General features: G+C 42.8%; 1 long non-coding RNA gene across 1 annotated transcript in view; it reads left to right on the forward strand.

The window, feature by feature from the left end:
* Positions 1-4976: 4976 nt before the first annotated feature.
* The window catches only part of LOC310680755, a 90453-nt gene continuing 75001 nt past the window's right edge, over positions 4977-20428 (forward strand). The window contains exon 1 of the long non-coding RNA XR_014512911.1: positions 4977-5138. This is a non-coding gene — a long non-coding RNA (uncharacterized lncRNA). The remainder of the gene's footprint in view (positions 5139-20428) is intronic.

Consider the following 20428-nt stretch of genomic DNA (forward strand, 5'->3'; position numbering starts at 1 on the left):
GGGATAATCTCGCGATGGCAGAAATGCGACAAAAACATCTTAATTTGAAATTTAGAGGAGTGGGAGAGGAGTCGAAGGAGAATATAAAGGATAAAATGACCAGAGAGCTAGCTAGATGGCTAGAATTGGAAGAAGAGGAGTTGGCTAATATGATAGAGAATGCCTTCAGGATAAGAAGAAGTACTCAACAAAATAAACCCAGAAAATTCCCCGGAGATTGTCTTGTAATTTTCAATTCGGTTGAAATAAAAAATCTGATATTAAAGCTAAGCTACCAAAAAAGATTAATAATTGATGATAGACCAATAATTATTCTAAAAGAAATACCAGTTAGATTGTTGCGCAAAAGAGAAGGATACAAACAACTAGTAGGCGTTTTAAAGAAAAATAATATTCAATTTAGATGGGAATTCCCTGAAGGGGTCACCTTTTTCTTTAAAGATAAAAAATTTAAGTTGAAGGACACCCAAGAAGGAGAAAAATTTCTAAGAAGGTATGAGAAAGAGCTTGGCAAGGGGGAAGATAGGCGAGGAGACAGAGAAAGAGGAAGGGGCGAGAGAAAGGAAAAGAAGGAGAAGAAAGGGGCAAGAGAAGAGAAAGAGGAAGAAGAGGAGGAGAAAGGTGAAATAGCAGAAGGGGGGGAAGAAGAAGAACTAGAAGAGGAGGAAGAGGTAGAAGATAGGAGTTCCAGAATCTAAAAAATAAAGGGGCGGAAAAGATAGGAAAAAGAAAAAAAAATTGTCTTTTTTTTTTTTTTTTTGAATAAATAGAAGTATAATTGTAAAAATGTCTTTAAAGTTTCTATCTTGGAATGTAAATGGTCTGAATGAAAAATCTAAAAGGAGTAAAATAGAAAGAGTGGTGAAGAATAAAAATTATGATGTAATTTGTTATCAAGAGACGCATGTGGCTAAAAAGCATAAACATATATTGACAAACAAAAAGTTGGGAGTGGAATTTATTAATTCAGATGTAACTAAAAAAAGAGGAGTAGTGATATACGTGAAGGAAAAATGGGACCCAGTACTAATTTGTAAGGATGATGAGGGAAGAATTTTGGGAGTGCAAATTAATCATCAAGGTGAAAAATTTAATGTGGTGACTGTTTATGCCCCAAATTCAAATAAAGCAGAATTTTTTAAAAAATTGGAACAAATATTACTAGAGTTAGAAAGTCATAAAATTATTCTGCTTGGAGATTTAAATGGGGTACCAATACCAGAGTTAGATAGAAGTGGAGGTAAAAAGAAATTAAATCAAGGAATGCTCCCAAAAACATTTAATAACTTGAAAGAAAATTTAGATCTGATCGATATTTGGAGATATAAAAACCCAGTAGAAAAACAATTTACTTATTTTTCAGAAGCCCATCAGAGCTGGGGTAGGATTGATCAGATATGGACCTCAAGAGAATTATCCATAAGAACAATGAACTGTGAAATACTACCTAAAACCTTCTCTGATCATAACCCAATTGTGTTAGAATTAAAATGTGAATTAGTGGGGACGTATAGGTGGAGAATGAGCGAATATCTTTTTGAAAACGAGGAGGTTATAGAGAAGGCAAAAAACACTCTGAAAGAATACTTTGATATAAACCTGAATAAGGAGACAAAGTTAGAAATAGTATGGGATGCCAGTAAGGCAGTCCTAAGAGGATTTATGATTCAACAAAATAGCCACAGAAAGAAATTAAGAGAAACCAAAAAAGAAGAAATTATTAAACAATTGAGAGATTGTGAGAAAAAATTGGTAATAAATCCTAGGGATGAAAGGATTAGACAAACCTCTAAAACATTGCAAATACAATACTCAACCTTAATTAATCAGGAGGTAGAATGGAGAGTTAAATTGATGAAGCAAAAATATTTTGAATCTGCAAATAAAACCGGGAAATTATTGGCATGGCAACTTAGAAAGAGGAAAAAACAGAACTTGATTAATAAAATAAAAATAGGGGAACAGATCTTGGAAGATAGTAACAGGATAAGAGATGAATTTCTTAAATTTTATGAAAAATTATATAAAAAGGAAGAGGAAGATACTGAAGAAATAGAAAATTATTTGATAAAGAATAGAGGAGAATATTTGAGGGATGAAGATAAAAAACAGCTAAATAAACCCATAACAGTAGTTGAAGTTAAGGATGCAATTAGAAAAATGAAACTGGGGAAAGCACCTGGACCAGATGGACTATCAGCAAAATACTATAAAACATTAGAGGAATATCTGGCTCCGGTGCTATGTGATGTGATGAATAGCATCATGAGAGGAGGGAAAACACCTGAGTCCTGGAAGGAAGCTCATATTACATTAATAGCTAAACCAGATTCAGATAAATTAGATATAAGGAATTATAGGCCAATATCATTGCTTAACAATGATTATAAGATCTTCGCAGAGATAATGGCGAATAGATTAAAAAAACACCTAGTAAAATTTACACATAAAGACCAAGCAGGGTTCCTTCCTGGTAGATATTTGAAAGATAATGTCAGACACATAATAAATATAATTGAATACTTAGATCTTAAGATTGACACATCTGCAGCATTGATTTTTATCGATGCTGAAAAAGCTTTCGATAATGTATCCTGGGAGTTCCTGCTAAAGTGTTTGGAGAAGGCAGGGATACATGGACCTTTTTTGAAAGGAATAAAAGGGATTTATTCAACACAAAGAGCTAAATTAATCATAAATAATAGTTTATCCAACTCGTTTATGATATCAAAAGGTACGAGACAGGGATGTCCCCTCTCCCCTCTCCTATTTATAATGGTTCTAGAAGTATTGACAAATAAGATAAGGAAAATGCCTGAAGTAGGAGGAATCAAAATTGGAGAAAAAGAATACAAATTGAAGGCTTATGCTGATGATTTAGTTATTTCCCTTGTAGATCCAGTAGGAGGTATTGGCAAAGTCATAGAGATATTAGAAGAATTTGGAAAAGTTTCTGGCTTCAAATTAAATAAAACTAAAACGAAGATCTTAACAAAGAATCTGGAGGAAGAACAAAAGAAAGAACTAGAGCTCCAAACCGGAATAAAGGTTGTTAAAAAAGTAAAATATTTGGGTATTTGGATTTCAACGAAAAATATAAATTTAGTAGAGAATAATTACATCAAGACCTGGAACGAGATAAAAAAAGATTTAGACATATGGAGCAGGATAAAACTATCCTGGTCAGGTAGGATGGCAGCAATTAAGATGTCGGTATTGCCGAGACTGCTGTTTTTATTCCAAAATATCCCTGTGATTAGAGGCATTACAAGATTTAAGGACTGGCAGAGAACCCTGTCCAGATTTATCTGGCAGGGGAAAAGAGCAAGAATTAAGTTCAAAATTCTCACCGATCGTAGAGAGAGAGGAGGGTTTGCTGTCCCTAATCTGCAATTATACTACGAAGCGTCGTGCCTGTGTTGGATCAAAGAGTGGATTACTTTAAATAATACTGACCTGTTGGATTTAGAAGGATTCAACACCAGGTTTGGCTGGCACGCTTATTTATGGCAGGATAAAGGGAAAATACATAAGGGTTTTTCAAACCATATTATTAGAGGAGCGTTACTGGAGGTGTGGGACAGAAATAAAAGACTTCTAGAAAAAAGCACCCCATGGTGGTTATCACCCATTGATATATTAAAGATTAAAAAACCAAATATGGATGAACAAAGATGGACCTATGAAGATCTACTGGTCAGATCGGATAAAGGGTGGAAGATTAGAACATATGAGGAGTTAAAAGATAGGCAAGTAAGTTGGTTACAAATCCACCAGATAAATGCCTTATGGAATGAACATAAAAAGATAGGAATAAATGAGAAAAAATCAAAATTCCAAGTGGAAATAGTAGAAGGAAACTCCAAACTTCTATCTAAAATGTACGGTCAATTACTGGAATGGGATACCAAAGATGAGGAGGTGAAGGAGGTTATGATTAAATGGGCGATAGATTTAGGACACAATCTAGAATATGATAGATGGATACAACTTTGGAAGATAGATATGAAATTTACAGCCTGTGTGGGACTTCGGGAGAATTTGGAAAAAATGATGTATCGCTGGTACATTACCCCGGTAAAGTTGCAGAAAATGTATAAGACCGGAGATAAGAAGTGTTGGAAATGTAAAACAAAAGAGGGTGATTTCTACCATATGTGGTGGACATGTGTAGAGGTGAAAAGGTTTTGGGGATTCATTTACGAGGAACTAAAAAAGATTTTGAAATATAATTTCACCAAGAAACCGGAGGCTTTTCTATTAGGGATGGTCGGGGAGGATATCAAAAAAGAGGATAAGACAATGTTTCAGTATGCAACGGCAGCAGCTAGAATATTGTTGGCGCAGAATTGGAAAACTACTACTATCCCAACAATTAGAGAATGGCAGATTAAATTATTTGAATACATAGAGTTAGACAAGTTGACACAAAGAATCAGGCATCAAAAAAGTAAAAAGTTTATTGACATTTGGAACAAATTTATAGCATATACGGAAACAAATTTAGGCAATATCAAAATTACAGTAGGCGAAATATAAAATCTGTGAAGCGAAGATACAGAGAGAACATTAAGACCGCAGAAAGGAAGGATGGCTATACAACCCAGACCGAGATGAAGGGAAGTACTCTTTTGAATTATCTTTTGATGGTGTACTATTTTGTTTGTTTGTTTGTTTGTTTGTTGTTTTTCTTCGTTTTTTGTGATTTTCTTTTGGATTTGTTGTTAGTTGTGAATGATGTGGAAAAACTTAATAAAAAGAATTATAAAAAAAAAAAAAAAAAAAAACAAGAAGCTGGCCTGGCCATTTCAACAATTAACTCCTCCATTATATTTTAACCCTTGCTGGATCCTGGATCCCAAGAACTGGAAGGGATTCAGGCATCATACCGACTAACCCCACAAAACTCACAACAATACAGTGGTACCTCAGGTTACAGACGCTTCAGGTTACATACAGGTTACATTACCCAGAAATAGTACCTCGGGTTAAGAACTTTGCTTCAGGATGAGAACAGAAATTGTGTGGCGGTGGCGCAGCGGCAGCGGGAGGCCCCATTAGCTAAAGTGGTGCTTCAGGTTAAGAACAGTTTCAGGTTAAGAACGGACCTCCAGAATGAATTAAGTTCGTAATCCGAGGTACCACTGTATCCTTTTTGAGATGCAGCAACCAGAACTCTACTCTGTGTATCTAGTGTGGTTGGCCATAGATTTCTATCCCAGCATGATACTAGCAGTTTTATTTTCTCCTGAGTAATCTTAGTAGTCATGGAAAGAGGAGAGGTCCTCTTGTGAATGAGGAATTTGTGAAGTAGCAGGAAAAGCAATGGAATAGATGAGACAGAGCGGTGGAGGGGGCAGCATTCCTTGTCAGGTGCAGAATAATTGAGATGAGAAAGGGATCTAGGAGTTGCCAATTCAGCACTCACATTCCTGCTACCTAATACAATTATCTCATTGCAATGCTCTTCTCAGGTACAGTATGGTCACCTGAAGCTCTGATGACTTCTCAGCACCAGCTGAAGACATTTTAATTTTCTCAGACCTTTCTAGATCAGTAAGCATTTGTTATGTATTTATGCCAGGCATCGGCAAGGCTTACCAGGCATGGGCCAGGTCACTCCTGCGGAGATCCTCCATGGGCCAGACCGGCGCAGTGTGACATTGGAATAATAATAATAATAATAATAATAATAATAATTTATTTATACCCAGCCACTCTGGTCGGCTTCCAAAAAAATATTAAAATACTGTAATACATCAAACATTAAAAGCTTCCCTAAACAAGGCTGCCTTCAGATGTCTTCTAAAAGTCTGGTAGTTCTTGTTCTCTTTGACATCTGGTGGGAGGGCGTTCCACAGGGCAGGCGCCACTACCGAGAAGGCCCTCTGCCTGGTTCCCTGTAACTTGGCTTCTCGCAATGAGGGAACCGCCAGAAGGCCCTCGGTGCTGGATCTCAGTGTCCAGGTAGAACGATGGGGGTGGAGATATACTGGACCAAGGCCGTTTAGGGCTTTAAAGGTCAGCACCAACACTTTGAATTGTGCTCGGAAATGTACTGTGCTCAGAATAGCGCCTGCACATGTCTGCGGCTCCAGAAATCGCTTCTGCGCATGCCCAGACACTGAAAATTGTGCCTACGCAGAAGTGGTTTTCAGCGTCTGGGCATGCGCAGAAGCGATTTCCGGAGCCGCGGAAGAGAGTCCCCACACTGCGCAGTTTAGCACAGTGCGCATGGAATTGCCGATCGGTCGGCTCAGTTCGGGGGCAGCTCATGGGCCGGTTAAGCGATCCTCATGAGCCGCTTCCGGCCCATGGGCCTTAAGTTGCCGACCTCTGGTTTATGCTAACGTTCTGTTGGTTTTACTAATTTCATTTCATTGTATTGCTTTTTTGTTTAAATGAATGTAAGCTGCTCAGCAAGCCTTTGGACTGAAGAGTGGATTTTATTTTCTATGATCATTAAACAAACAAAATAAAACTAACATTTGATTCGCTGGTATGCAGATCTTTCATTTTAGTTTCAAAGCTGGAAGGAAGCCAGGCTTACCAAACAGCTTAGGGATATGCATTCTCTTTTCATATTCCGCCTGACTTTAGCCTCGGTAGCACTGCACTATTTAGAACCTCTCTATTTAGCCTGGCACAGCATAGCAGGGGAAGGTTAAGGGGAGCACTGGGTAAGTTAGCTGAACAAAGAAATACCTCGTGCTCTTAATAAAGCTAGACCACCACCCCTGAGATTACATTTTCTGCACAAGAATTATAGACATCGTTGAGGACAACCTATTGCCAGATGGATGCATACAGGAATCAAGTCATGAACTAGAGCTAATCTCAGGAAGAAAACCCAACATGAGCTCACATTTGTTGGTTCCCCCAGGAAATCCTGCAGCCTTTGCAGTTGTGGTAGTCAGAAAGGCAACCAAAGAAAGCATGAAACCACCACAAGATGAACACAATTCCAAGTTTCCAAATGGGAAGCTTTTGAGACCTAGCAGGCTGGCTGTGGCAGTGGCGTAGCGTGGGGGGTGCAGGGGGGCCGGCCGCACCGGGCGCAACATCTGGGGGGGCGCGCTCCCACTCGCAGCTCTCTGCCCCTACCTGGCTCGCTCACTCTCTCTCACTGCAGTGCTGGCTGTGCGAATCCGATCCGAGCCGCCGGGTCGCCTCCCACTGTGGAGGGGTGTGCGGTGCGGAGAGAGAGCGAGGGACTATCTGGGGGAGGGACAGTGCAGCGGGGGGCACAAATTACTTGCCTTGCCCCGTGTGCTGACAACCCACGCTATGCCACTGGGCTGTGGGGCCGGGTTCCAGAGAACATGTCAGCATGGATTACCTAATCCACAAAACCAATCTGGGCTTTAAACCAGCAGCCCCACTATTCATTTAAATTATTCATCACCTTTCCTCCATGGACCTCAAGGTGGCACATGAGGTTCTCTTCCTGCCCATTTGTCAGGGACTGGGCAGAGGAGGAGGGCAATGGAGAGGGGGGCGATGTCAGGAGCTGGGCAGAGGGGTAAGAATGGTGGAGACCACCTCCCCATCCTGACTCTACCAGGGAGGAGGGAGACGAAGACAGTATAGATGTACAAAAGTGGCTTGTGGGAGGTCACAGATCAGAGGCAGATGAGGGGAAAGCTGGGAAATAATGGGAGAGGAAGAGCAGACAGAGTCAGAGCAGCCACTGGATGACATGTTGTCACTAGAAAGCATTCCAGACCCACCACCTCCCAGAACCCGGCAATCCTTAAAAGTAGGAAAGCAAAGAGCTCAAAGACTGAGGGCACTTAGCGGCACCCATAGAGAAGGTGGTGATGATGACGAATGAGGAAGTGGGAGAGAAGTGGGGTGGAGATTCACTTGGGACAACACCATTATCCAAGAGCATGGGTAGGCAAACTAAGGCCTGGGGGCCGGATCCGGCCCAATCGCCTTCTAAATCTGGCCCGCGGACGGTCCAGGAATCAACATGTTTTTACATGAGTAGAATGTGTTCTTTTATTTAAAATGCATCTCTGGGTTATTTGTGGGGCATAGGAATTTGTTGATTCCCCCCCCCCCAAAAAAAAAATATATAGTCCGGCCCCCCGCAAGTTCTGTGGGACAGTGAACCGGCTCCCTGCTGAATAAGTTTGCTGACCCCTGTCCAAGAGGCTGGGTTCTATAGCCTCTCTCTGTAAAGTTTGAAATAAAAAAAGAGTTAGTTTGCATTTCTGGGTAAAGAGAGTATTGATCTGATGTGTAGAGCTCTTTCCTATTCTAATTAATTCAAGAGGGTTCTGGAAGCTTCTCTGTGTGAAAGAATCTGGTGCAAACTGGAAGTTTCTAGCTGACACATTCTGCCTAGAAACAAGCAGAAGGTTCATGATGTTTGGGTTATTCCTTCAGAGAAGCTGAGCACAGCTGGTTTAAACTGGTTCTGTTATTTCTTCTGTCCAGGTCATGCTGACTATAATAGAAAGGTCAGAAGGAGCCTGGGTTTCTCTTTCTCTCTCCCTTCTGGTGTGACGTTCTATACATAGTATGCTTAGTGTTAAGGTTTTAGTCTTATTACAAGTTATTGTAAGTTTAAGTTAAGTCTGCTGCAACTGGATTTCTTATGGACCGTGCCAAACCGGAATGTATTGGATTTGTGACCATTATGCTCATTTGCCTTCAGTAGCAGTAAAGCTCTGCTGGATGAAATATTAATTGCCTCTGGTCTATTTTTTGGGAATCCTGCAACATGTTTAAGTTTTTACTCTGCTAACTTATATGTTGGAATCTGCTCTGGATCAATATGAGTAGAATGTATGACAAAAAGGACTGTAAGAAGTTTTTCCTTGTCTTTATACTTTCCTGGGCAACCAGCCAGGAATCATAGAATCATAGAGTTGGAAGAGACCACAAGGGCCTTCAAGTCCCACCCCCTGCCAAGCAGGAAACACCTCAGAGCACTCCTGACATATGGTTGTCAAGCCTCTGCTTAAGACCTCCAAAGAAGGAGACTCCACCACACTCCTTGGCAGCAAATTCTACTGTCAAACAGCTCTTACTGTCAGGAAGTTCTTCCTAATGTTTAGGTGGAATCTTCTTTCTTGTAGTTTGGATCCATTGCTCCGTGTCCGCTTCTCTGGAGCAGCAGAAAACAACCTTTCAACCTCCTCTATGTGACATCCTTTTATATATTTGAACATGGTTATCATATCACCCCTTAACCTCCTCTTCTCCAGGCTAAACATGCCCAGCGGGAGCCGCTGACAGCATCATGATACCATTTTAGCCTCACAAGAAGCCTGTGTGTTTGGTTACGGTGAGATGCTGTAACAGTCCCAAGGTCATCCAGTGAGCTTCATCTCTGAACAAGGATTTGAGCCCTGGTTTCCCAGGACCTTGTCCAACACCCTTTAACTACTAAAGGCTTGGTGGTTCTGATGCAAAAATGTTATCTGAATTGCTGTGGAAACTGGTTAGATGCTGAGACAAACCTGGTCCTCAACTAAATGACAGGGCTGAGGAACTGAAACAAAACAGAGCCAGCAAGACCCAGCCAACATCCATTCCCCAGCTCATCATCAAATTATTTACTCTAAAAACTATGCATGAGTTCCCTGCATTTGTAAATTGAATGTGCAATAGCTGCATTAATTTAAGTATTGTTCTCATCTGCTTTCTGTTATAAGCTAACAGCATTCACAAAAAGACAGCATCAGTTATGAAAACAGCCTTAATAAGTAGCTGTTCCCATTCCAAAAATCTAAACAGTGGAGGGTGGAGGGATGCTGTGCTGTTGTCACCGTAGTAACCCTTTGCTTACTTCAGTCAGTCCGGCAACTTTGCTGTTTATTTGAAGCAAGTGGGATTTTTAACGAAACAAAATGAGAGAGCCGAGAGCCAGGAGGCAACCTATAAGAGGGCCCATTGGACCCGCATCAAATTGAGTAAATAATCTTGGTAATTTTGCTCCAGGACATATGTTCAGGTCCTTCCAAATGCAATACAAGTAGTCTGTCAAAGCATGCAAAAGCATAACAATCTCCAAAGCTGCTTAAACTCAGCTGACGTAGCTCAGTCTAGAAAAGTCAAAACCCTTCAGGATACAGAATAGACTGTCTTGCCCCCACAGTCCCTCCATATTTATTCACGGGATAAGCACTGTTAGTAATGTAACCCTAATCTACATCGGGATCTGATGCCCTGGTGGACCCTGCCACCTGAGGCGGTCACCTCATCTCGCCTCATGGGAGGGCTGGCCCTGCCTGCATACGCACCATCCATTTAAAGCACTTGACTTCCCCCAAAGAATCCTGAGAACTGCAGTTTGCCCCTAACAGAGTTACAGTTCCCAGCACCCTTAACAAGCAACAGCTCCCAGGATACTTTGAGGGAAATACTGTACTTTAAATGTACACGGTATACACAGTCCATCTCCCCCTCAGCAATACAACCTAGCTGCTCTCTCTTCCTCGGTCATTTGCACATGCTTTCCTTATAATGCCTTGGCCAAACAAACCACCATTCCTGTTCCACCCCCTCAGAAATACTTTCTCCACACTTAACCAGCACGTTCCTCTCACCCAGCCTCTGAAATGGGGCACTGAAAAAAACTGCTTCTCCTCCTTGCCCCATCAAATTTCTTCCCGTTCAGCCTCAGGAATGGAAATGTGCCCACTTGAAAAGAGGTATCCACACATTGGGGGGGGGGGAGGGTGACCTTCCCACCCATTTCCATTTTCTTTATTTTAATCTAATTTAGGCAGAGCTAGAGAATTTCCAAACAGCTGCAGTAACAACAACAACAACAACAACATAAAAAATGCACACAAACATGAGGACCCTGCTAAAAACTTACCTGGTAATTATTTAAGAACACAAGAGAAGGCTTTTTTTTTTTTTTTACGAAGATTCCTGCCCTAGTTGTGGTATAGGGATTTATCCCCCCCCCCCAACTTCACATACTTACATTGAACCACATGTACCATTTTGCAGCCTTAATTTTTTCTTCTTCTTCATAGTCTTCTTTGTTTTCCATCGCACTGTTGTCAGGAGCACACCTTCAGAATTCAGGACAATGTTTACAGTACCAAACTATGTATTTGGTTCCAGAATTACTACCCTGGTGATTCTGTGGAGGAGGAGGGTGGCCTTCTCATTTCTTTTCTTCCCAGCTTCTATGCCCTGTCGCATACAGAGTTACACCTCTCAGTACATCCCTCATTCGCCTTTATTCCACAGAGTCCGTATCCATGGGTTATTAATTCCCATTGACCATCTCCTTTCCAGGTTTCTAGCCAGAGAGGCTACTTGAGCCTTCAATGGCAGAGCTGGATCCGGATTAATTCATCAGTTTCTGTTCCTGTGGGTTACAGGCGTCCTTTCCTTACTCTCTTACCTTTATAGCCCAATAGTGCTCATGTCCCTGTTTCTCATTGTGCATGGGTTATCCAGCAATTCATGTAAAAAACAACAACACAGGCAACAGTCCCCTAGTGCTTGTGAGAGATGCACCCTTTTCAATGATACATCATTAGGGTACTCTGAAGGCCAGCTTTTTCAGTCTTGTGGCTTTTGTTTTCTTTTAATCTCCAGTGTGTTAGCTGCCTTTGTGTTTATATCCAGATTGCTTTTATTAAAAGCCCCCTGTCATTTGCAAACATGCTGTGCAGCTGGGAAGGAGCAAAAGGAGCCTATCCCTTTCCCACTTGTTAGCCCGAACAGTAACTAGAAAGGATTGGGAAGCACACAGCTAAGCAGAGGAAATTTTTTGACAGGAAAGGCCTCCTGCTGAGGTACAGTTTTGTTATGACAAACTGCAGGCTTCCCCCGCCAATTATCTACTTAGCAGGAGAAACCTCTCCTCAAGTGCTTTGCTGCTGGGCCTGCTGTGTGCAGATAGATCTCTTTAAGTATTAGTCCTAAAGAAAGGATTGACAATGGCATTAAACATAATGCCAATTAACTCTAGTGTTTACTACTCAATCTTTAGTGCTTTTCTTTTGGGGGAAGCACAAAATATTATCGTGTGTGTGTGTGTGTGGTGTTTTTTATACAGTGGTACCTCGCAAGACGAATGCCTCGCAAGACAAAAAACTCGCAAGACGAAAGAGTTTTGTTTTTTTTTGAGTTGCTTCGCAAGACGAATTTCCCTATGGGCTTGCTTCACAAGACGAAAATGTCTTGCGCCTTTTTCTTAAAACCGTCAATGCATTTCCTATGGGAAACCGTGCTTCGCAAGACGAAAAATTCACAAGACGAAAAAACTCGCAGAACGAATTAATTTCGTCTTGCGAGGCACCACTGTATAGTTCTTACTGATATGGAGTGCACATCCTCTTTTTTTTTTTTTTTTTTTTTTGCTGCCTATCATAGCCGTTTTGTGCTTTGACGCTTATAAGAATACCAGCATCTCATTTTTAATGAAAAAAAAGTTGTTATTGTTGTTATGCCTTTCCTCCAAAAGGAGTCCAGAGCAGCTATCCCTCACCCAACCCCACCCCAGAAACACCTCAGCACATGTACAACCGATTCATTTTGTTTTGCGTTGCATTGACAAACTTCATTATTTAGGAAGTTTTCCAGTGGCTCTAATTGCTAGGACTTGGATTTTTTTTTTAATTAAAAAAAAGCCCTGCAAAAGAGCAGGCTGATGCACATGCATATTTTTCTGTCTGCAGCAGCTTATGCAAGTCACTTTATAATTAAGTTTCACAACACCAGAAGCAATGCCACGTGAAAGTCATTTGATATCTTTGGGACTGCAGGGCGCATAATGTGTTTCCTAAGCAAGAGAAGCAGGAGAATTTGCAACAGCCAGGATGAGAAACCTCTATAGAAGAACCAAGAAGAAAAGGAGACACAGACTACGGGCTCATCCACACTGCCACTTGTCCCAAGCCTAGAAAGAACAGGTCTCAGCAGTTTCCCCCTTGCCCTGCTCCTTTCCCATGGAAAACCCACTCTCTGTCTCTAAATTGGAACAAATGGCAAGCCACAGAAAACCCAAATTACTCCAATTGAGCACTAAAGCCCGGTTTCCCTCTGGGGGAAAGCAGCAGAACGAGAGGAAGTGTGGATGAGCCCTAGCTGTGGCTCACATGGGAGAGTGGCAGAAGAAAGGGTAGGTCATGTGAAGTGCAATAAAGAACGTGCCAAGTAATTCATTGTTTGCTAAAGAAAGCTGATAATGCCAAGGTTGCAGGTTCGATCCCCATAAGGGACAGCTGCATATTCCTGCATTGCAGGGGGTTGGACTGTTTCCCAAACTTGGGTCACCAGCTGTTTTCGGACTACAATTCCCATGATCCCTGACCACTGATCTCGCCAGCTATGGATGATGGGAGTTGTAGTCAAAAAACAGCTGGCAACCTAAGTTTAGGAAACACTGGAGTAGAGGATCCTCAGGGTCCCTTCCATGATTCTATGAGCATAGGGAATTCTTAGAAACCTGCGACATATCTCTTCCCACGCCAGAGTTCAGTGCCTGAGCTCCCACCCACACTATTCCCCATAGCAGAAGACAGAATGTCTGCTAGAATAAAAAAGTATCCCATTGGTGCCAGAAGTTCAACAGAGAGCGGGGGCTGTCTGACCTCAGCTGGGAGAGAGTTCTGTGAAAGAGGGCCCACAATACTGGATGCTGTTGTGGTCAACATCACTATACTGTAAATTGTGGGCAGTTTTGATGGCACTAATGGCCTGCTTGTAGGCTTCCCACGAGCATCTGGCTGGTCACTGTGAGAATACTGGACTAGAGAGGCCTCTGGTCTGATCCAGGGGCAGGCAAAGGGGAAGGATCCTGGCACACACCTGGCTTACCAGCAGCAGCATAGCAATGCTTATCAGGCGTGAGAGGTTGGTGCTGTGCAAGTGCGCTGGCAGAGCCAGTCCTGCATTCCCACCAGTGCATCTGCACAGCGCCAAACTCCCCTCCTCCTTGCCCCTCTCCCTCATCGCAAGTGTGGTGTTTCCACTGATGGGAGGCCAGTTGCACACCACAGCCTCCTCATCTGTCCCAGCATGGTTCCCCCTGTGTCCTTATGTCTCTGAACAGCTGCTGAGATGGCCATAGAGTTGTAAGGGACCCTGAGGGTCATCTAGTCCAACCCCCTCCAATGCAGGAATATGCAGCTGTCCCATATGGGGATTGAACCTGCAACCTTGGCATTGTCAGCACCATGCTCTAACCCAGGGGTAGGCAATCTAAGGCCCAGGGGGCCGGATGCGGCCAAATCGCCTTCTCAGTCCGGCCCGCGGACAGTCTGGTAATCAGCATGTTTTTACATAAGTAGAATGCGTGCTTTTATTTAAAATGCATCTCTGGGTTATTTGTGGGGTCTGCCTGGTGTTTTTACATGAGTAGAATGTGTGCCTTTATTTAAAATGCATCTCTGGGTTAATTGTGGGGCATAGGAATTTGTTCATTCCCCCCCCCCCAAAAAAAAAATAGCCCGGTCCACCACATGGTCTGAGGGATGGTAAACCGGCCCACAGCTGAAAAAGGTTGCTGACCCCTGTTCTAACCAACTGAGCTATCCAGGCTGAAATGCATGGACAGACACAAGCCATAAACTATTTTCCCTCTATATCTGTCTGGCAGGCAAACTGCCCATTTCACAGAACATAAAATATCGGCTTCATGCAAGGAAGACTTTATGTCTGACAGCCAACATCACACACACTTTCTCTCCTGGATCATTTTTATACGCAAACTTATTTCTTTCTCACCAGCCTTGACTGCTCTGTCCTTGGTCCCTTTCTCAGCTGTTCCATTTTTACTCCCTCCCCCTGCAACTCCTCTACTGATCCATTTTTAACCCTCCCATGGGCCCTGGATGTTTTTTTTTTCATTCTCCCATCATGTACCTTTCTTTCCACTACGAAAGCACAGATGCAGCCAGGCCTTGCTATCTCCTCTTCTCTGAGCCCATGCTCCCTCCTGCTGGTAGCATCCAATTAAAACTGTCCTGTCTCTTCTAATAGGATGCTACCAGCAGAGAAAACTGCCTTCTCTTTTGGTCTGCTGGCCAATTAGGCTTATAAGCAGGCAGTGTTTTCAGTACTTGTTCAGGGAAGTTTTTAATGTGTGACATTTTAATGTATTCTTAATCTTTGTTGCAAGCTGCCCAGAGTGGCTGGGGAAACCCAGCCAGATGGGCAGGGTACAAATAATTTTATTGTTGTTGTTGTTGTTGTTATTATTATTATTATTATTATTATTATTATTATTATTATTACTACTACTACTACTACTACTACTACTACTACTACAGTGGTACCTCGGGTTACATACGCTTCAGGTTACATACGCTTCAGGTTACACACTCCGCTAACCCAGAAATAGTGCTTCAGGTTAAGAACTTTGCTTCAGGATGAGAACAGAAATCGTTCTCCGGCGGCACAGCAGCAGCAGGAGGCCCCATTAGCTAAAGTGGTGCTTCAGGTTAAGAATAGTTTCAGGTTAAGTACGGACCTCCGGAACGAATTAAGTACTTAACCTGAGGTACCACTGTACTTGGGAGAGCGACGAGGAATTCATATGGCTATTCTAGTTCACAATCTGGCACGAAAGGGACTAGGGAGCATGGCAGGCACCCTGATAAATCTTGGGGCAGGGGGCACTGGTGCCCATGGGTGCTATGATGGGGACTCAAGTATCTGTTTATGTAAAGAAGAGGTGCAGCCAGTTACTAGACAGTGCTGTTCTGACTGTGGGTGCTTAAAGGAAGGGATTAGGCACCGCAGAAGCTGCAAGAGTTTGGGGTTCTCTCCCCGCACCCATAAATACTACTGCCACTGGTTCAACTGTATACACAGTGTTGTGAAACCAGATGGTACAGCAGACTTTCGTACCTTTCTCTTACTTGGTACAGCATGTCAATTTTCCTGTTACAACAGGAAACAGCACTGATTCGTGATAAAAAGGAATGTTCTTCTACTTTTAAGTAGCGCACACGCCAAAGTGACCAAAAATTAGAGCTTTGTACTCACAAATGTTCCTTTGACTGGTCCCATCCCTCCCCCTCCCTGTTCAGCCAATAAGTTTGTTCCTGAATATTTTGGAGCCATTCCCATTTTAATATGGTCTGCCTATTGCAAAACTCTTGCCACAGGACTAAATATGCTTTCCCGTAGTTTTAATTTAGTGTGTAATGTTATCCCGTCCTTTCCTGGGGAGGGGACGACCTGGTATTTATCAGGGGGGTTTCCCTTACAAGTCTGAAATGTCACAGCACCTTCTTTGTCTTGTCTGCTGATTGGAGTTGGGTTAGCTTCGCGGAGTGTCAGACAAGGGAACATAAACCTGATCAGATTCTTCTTGCCACAGATTACATATAGCTGTGGAAGCCTGGGGCTTTTGCAGGAGGCAACACTGAAGACAACTTCTCAAACACAGTACAGTTGCTGAATATGGTATGGTATTGTATTACGACAAGCTACCATTAAGCTAATATGAAAGTGTGGTGGAAGAAGGTAGATCAGGATCTAGTTGGTTTCTGACTCCCAAGTGCTTAACAATGGCAGCAACCAACCTCCCCCTTGAAGTAGGAGGAGAGAAGCCCTGATCTTTAGTTACTCAGACGTACACGTTAGGAGTATGCACAGGGCACAAGATCTGCTGTATCTCTATGCCTTAAAAGAATCTGATCTATTTCTGAGTTGCTCTCTGTTCTCTCCGCTTCAGTCTCTGTGTGGGTTCTGAGCCACTCTGTATAAAAGCAATAACTTTTCTCCCTTTGGGCCAAAGTGGATAAAATTTACAGGCACACAAGTCCTCTAGAGTGGACTAAGCCTGCCAAATTGCAGACAAATCCGTCCAGGCGCATTTTGTAGGGGGAAGTAAAAAGGATCTGTTTTCCTCCATAATTCATAAGGGGCGGGGGCGGGAGTTTGTCTCTTTCTTACTTGCAGGGCAATAACTGGATCCTTCTTTTGCAACTCCAGAACTGCTAAAGAGCAAGGAGAAGACCCCAATGTAAGAAGCAGAGTAATACTACGAGAGGTAGCATGAGATTTGGTGGCCAGTATGTTGGCTTTGGTTGTTGAACAACTGTATTCAAATTTTCACCCATCCAAAAACTCATAGGGTGGCCTGACTACAGATCCTCATCTACAAACTAATACATTACACACAGGAAGATCACAGGATAAATTGCTCAGTTGCAAAGCAGATGCTTTGCAGATTCAATATCCAGTTAATTGATCTCAGGTAGCACAAGCAGGAAAGACTTCACAAGAGTACAATGCTGGGCCAGACAGATGGGCCGGTGGTCTGATACAGATTCAAGAATGCAAAGCATTTTGCTTGCTACCAAAGAGCCTATGATGGATGAAATTAAAAGCTTCCATCAGTGGGAGGGGGGTGTTTCTGGGACAGTTGCTGCCATATGCTATGCAGGTTTATGTATGTAAATGCCTCTAAGATTGATGGGACCAGGCACCCCAACTCCTGGAGCGGAGGTGTCTTTGGCCCCCTCAATATCTGAGGGGCAGAGCCAATCACAGCACAGTTCAGTGTCTCACACCTCCTGAGTGCAAGAGAGGAAGCGGCGCCATACTGGACTCTGTGCTTGGTCTCCTCCTGATGATGCAGCATTGCACGTGTGATACATGTTGTGCACATGTCACACACACACATGGTGCATGCCAGGCAAACACCATCATGTGCAGAACATGCACTGGGACCCCACCCACCCACCCAAACCTGGGTACAAGACGGTGAATGGGTCCTACTGCAAAGTATGTCTGCACTGGATTTTAGTCTTTTTCACTCACAGCCAGATTTAGAACCCAAAGATGGATGAGCCTGTGATGGTTGCCAAGCCACTGGATTCTGTGTGTGTGTTCTCTCAAGTAACTGCTGCAATGCTTCATATAGCTTTGCTTTTGTTCATATTGCTTAAGGCCTTGTAGCTAATTAAATTGTCACATATTTGCTTGTGGAGAGGAGACAAAGAGCAGAGCACAGAAACATACAACAGCCTCCTGAAGCCAATTACAAGAAAATGTATCTTCATACTTTATTTATTTGGTATGTACTGTGCTTGGTTTGGGAAGAGTTTCAGAAGCCCAGTTCTCCAGGGTCTTAGTTGGACTGGGTCAGTAGCATTGGCAACCAGTACTTCCGTGATGACTATGCATTGCCTTCAGGGTCAGAGGAACTAAGCCTCTCATAATGACCACATGATGAGAGACAATACCATGTTGACAGCTATTGCCACAATGTCCTGATTATACATATCCCAAAGGAATCTAGAACCCCACTCAAGAGCTGGAAACAAGGGTGACCCAGCTTTTGAGCTAGATGCAGTAACGGTTCCTTTAATACTAGTTTGCTCTGCAAGGATTAGCATATGTACCTTCATACCGAGAAAAAATTGTCTGCTGATTGCTGCATATCAGAAACAGATGGAGGCCAGCTTGCTTTTATCTAGGTCCTGCAAAAGCAATTTCATAGGTCCTGCAAAATCCACCAGCAACACTACCTGCTCTTGAGCATTATCTACTGGACTTTTTCTTCTATTAAATGTTTTTGGACTACAACTCCCAGCTCAAGACCCAAGTTTTGGAAACACTGGACAGCCTAAGCATGCCCAACTCCTCCAACCATTTCTCACAAGGCTTGGTTACTAGACCTTTGTTATCTTGGTTGTCCTCCTCTGAACATGTCCAGCTCTTGTCAATATCCTTCTTAAATTGTGGTGCCTGGAACTGAACAGTACTCACAGTACTCCAGGTGTGGACTGACCAAGGCAGAATAGACTGGCACTATTACTGCCCTTGATTAGGACACTATAATTCTGTTGATGCAGTCTAGAAGAATGTTAGCTTTTTTTTGCTGCTGCTGCATCACACTGCTCACTCGTGTGAAGTGACTACTAAAACCCCTAGATCCTTTTCACATGTACTACTAGCAAGTTAGATGTCCCCCATCTTTTATTGGTACAGTGGTTATTCTTGCCTAAGTCTGTTGTTGTTGTTTAGTCATTTAGTCATGTCCGACTCTTCGTGACCCCATGGACCAGAGCACGCCAGGCACTCCAGTCTTCCACTGCCTCCCGCAGTTTTGTCAAACTCATCCCCCACACAAATCCGCCTAACAGTTACCTCGTTCAACCCACATTTTACAGCTTCTCTGCAAGAGTATCATGAGAGACTTCGTCAAAGACCTTACTGAAAGCAAGATACACACTACGTCTTCAACATGCAAACTGAACTTTTGCAACTGCCTGGCAAAAGTTGGGGATAAGTGAAGCTGGAAAGGGTTGGCTGTATTTCCCTAAGGGGAGGAGTGACTTGGATGGGAGCCAGAGATTCGACACAAAGGAACCTTATTGTTCTATTAATGGCTGTGGATGTTTCCTGCATGGGCATTTTGCCTGTAAGGGTAAGGTCTCCCAGACCAGAGTTTGGCAGAATAGCAGTTTAGAGAGATCTGCACATTGAGAAAGAAGCATCTTGGGGTGCAGAATCCTTTTCTGGAGAACTGATATAGGTTAGTAGAGCTGCAAGTGACACAGCTGTAGCTGTAACCTTCTGTGCACACTTTACTTGGGAGTAAGCCCATGGACCACAGTAGGAGTGGACGCCTGAGAAAACTTGGCTGTGTTGAGTTGAGAAGTATCTGATTTAAAGAATAGTGGATTACTGAAAGAATGGCTTATTCCACATGTCACAGCAAAGCTTCTTCTTTCTTCTTTGGCGATCACTCATAGCCGAGTAGGTTTGTCTTCCATAAACATGGTTTTAACAATGAGTCCGTAAGTGACTGTGGAGGCCAATTTGGGACCCACACATCCTTCCACAGTGGGGACGTTGGTTTCCAGGCGGGAGTTGATCACAGTGTGGATTTGCCAAGCGTGCCTTCCTCTTAGCACGTTTCTCCCTTGCATCTTGAGTTTGAATGTCTTCAAAGCCAATGACACCTTTGGTAAAGGCTGTTCTCCAACTGGAGTGCTCGCAGACCAGTGTTTCCCAGTTGTTGGTGTTTATACTACATTTTTTTAGATTTGCCTTGAGACAGTCTTTAAACCTCTTTTGTTGACCACCAGCATTATGCTTTCCATTTTTAAGTTCGGAATAGAGTTATTAACAGCAAAGCAGTTTACAGTTCACTGAGAAAGTGATCATCTGGGCTGTTTTGCTCCTGCCCGCTAACGCATGGAGGCTCGATGATAGCATCCAAACTAGGGATTGTGGATTGTTTTGTCCAGACAAATTACAACTAATAAGCCATTGGCTTTATCAGTGTGGTTTGCTTGGAGAGAAACAAACCGCAACTCCTGGTCCAAGACATAACACTAAGGCAGAGGTTGAGGCTTGTTTCTTCCCAGTGTAAACAGGGTGGAGCAAAAGCAGGAGTTACAGTTTAACCGTGATCTGCAAACATGGTTATAATTATTATTATTATTATTATTATTATTATTATTATTTATACCCCGCCCTC

Source organism: Podarcis tiliguerta (assembly GCF_965153285.1).
Source record: "Podarcis tiliguerta genome assembly, chromosome: 6".
Taxonomy (NCBI): Eukaryota; Metazoa; Chordata; class Lepidosauria; order Squamata; family Lacertidae; genus Podarcis; species Podarcis tiliguerta.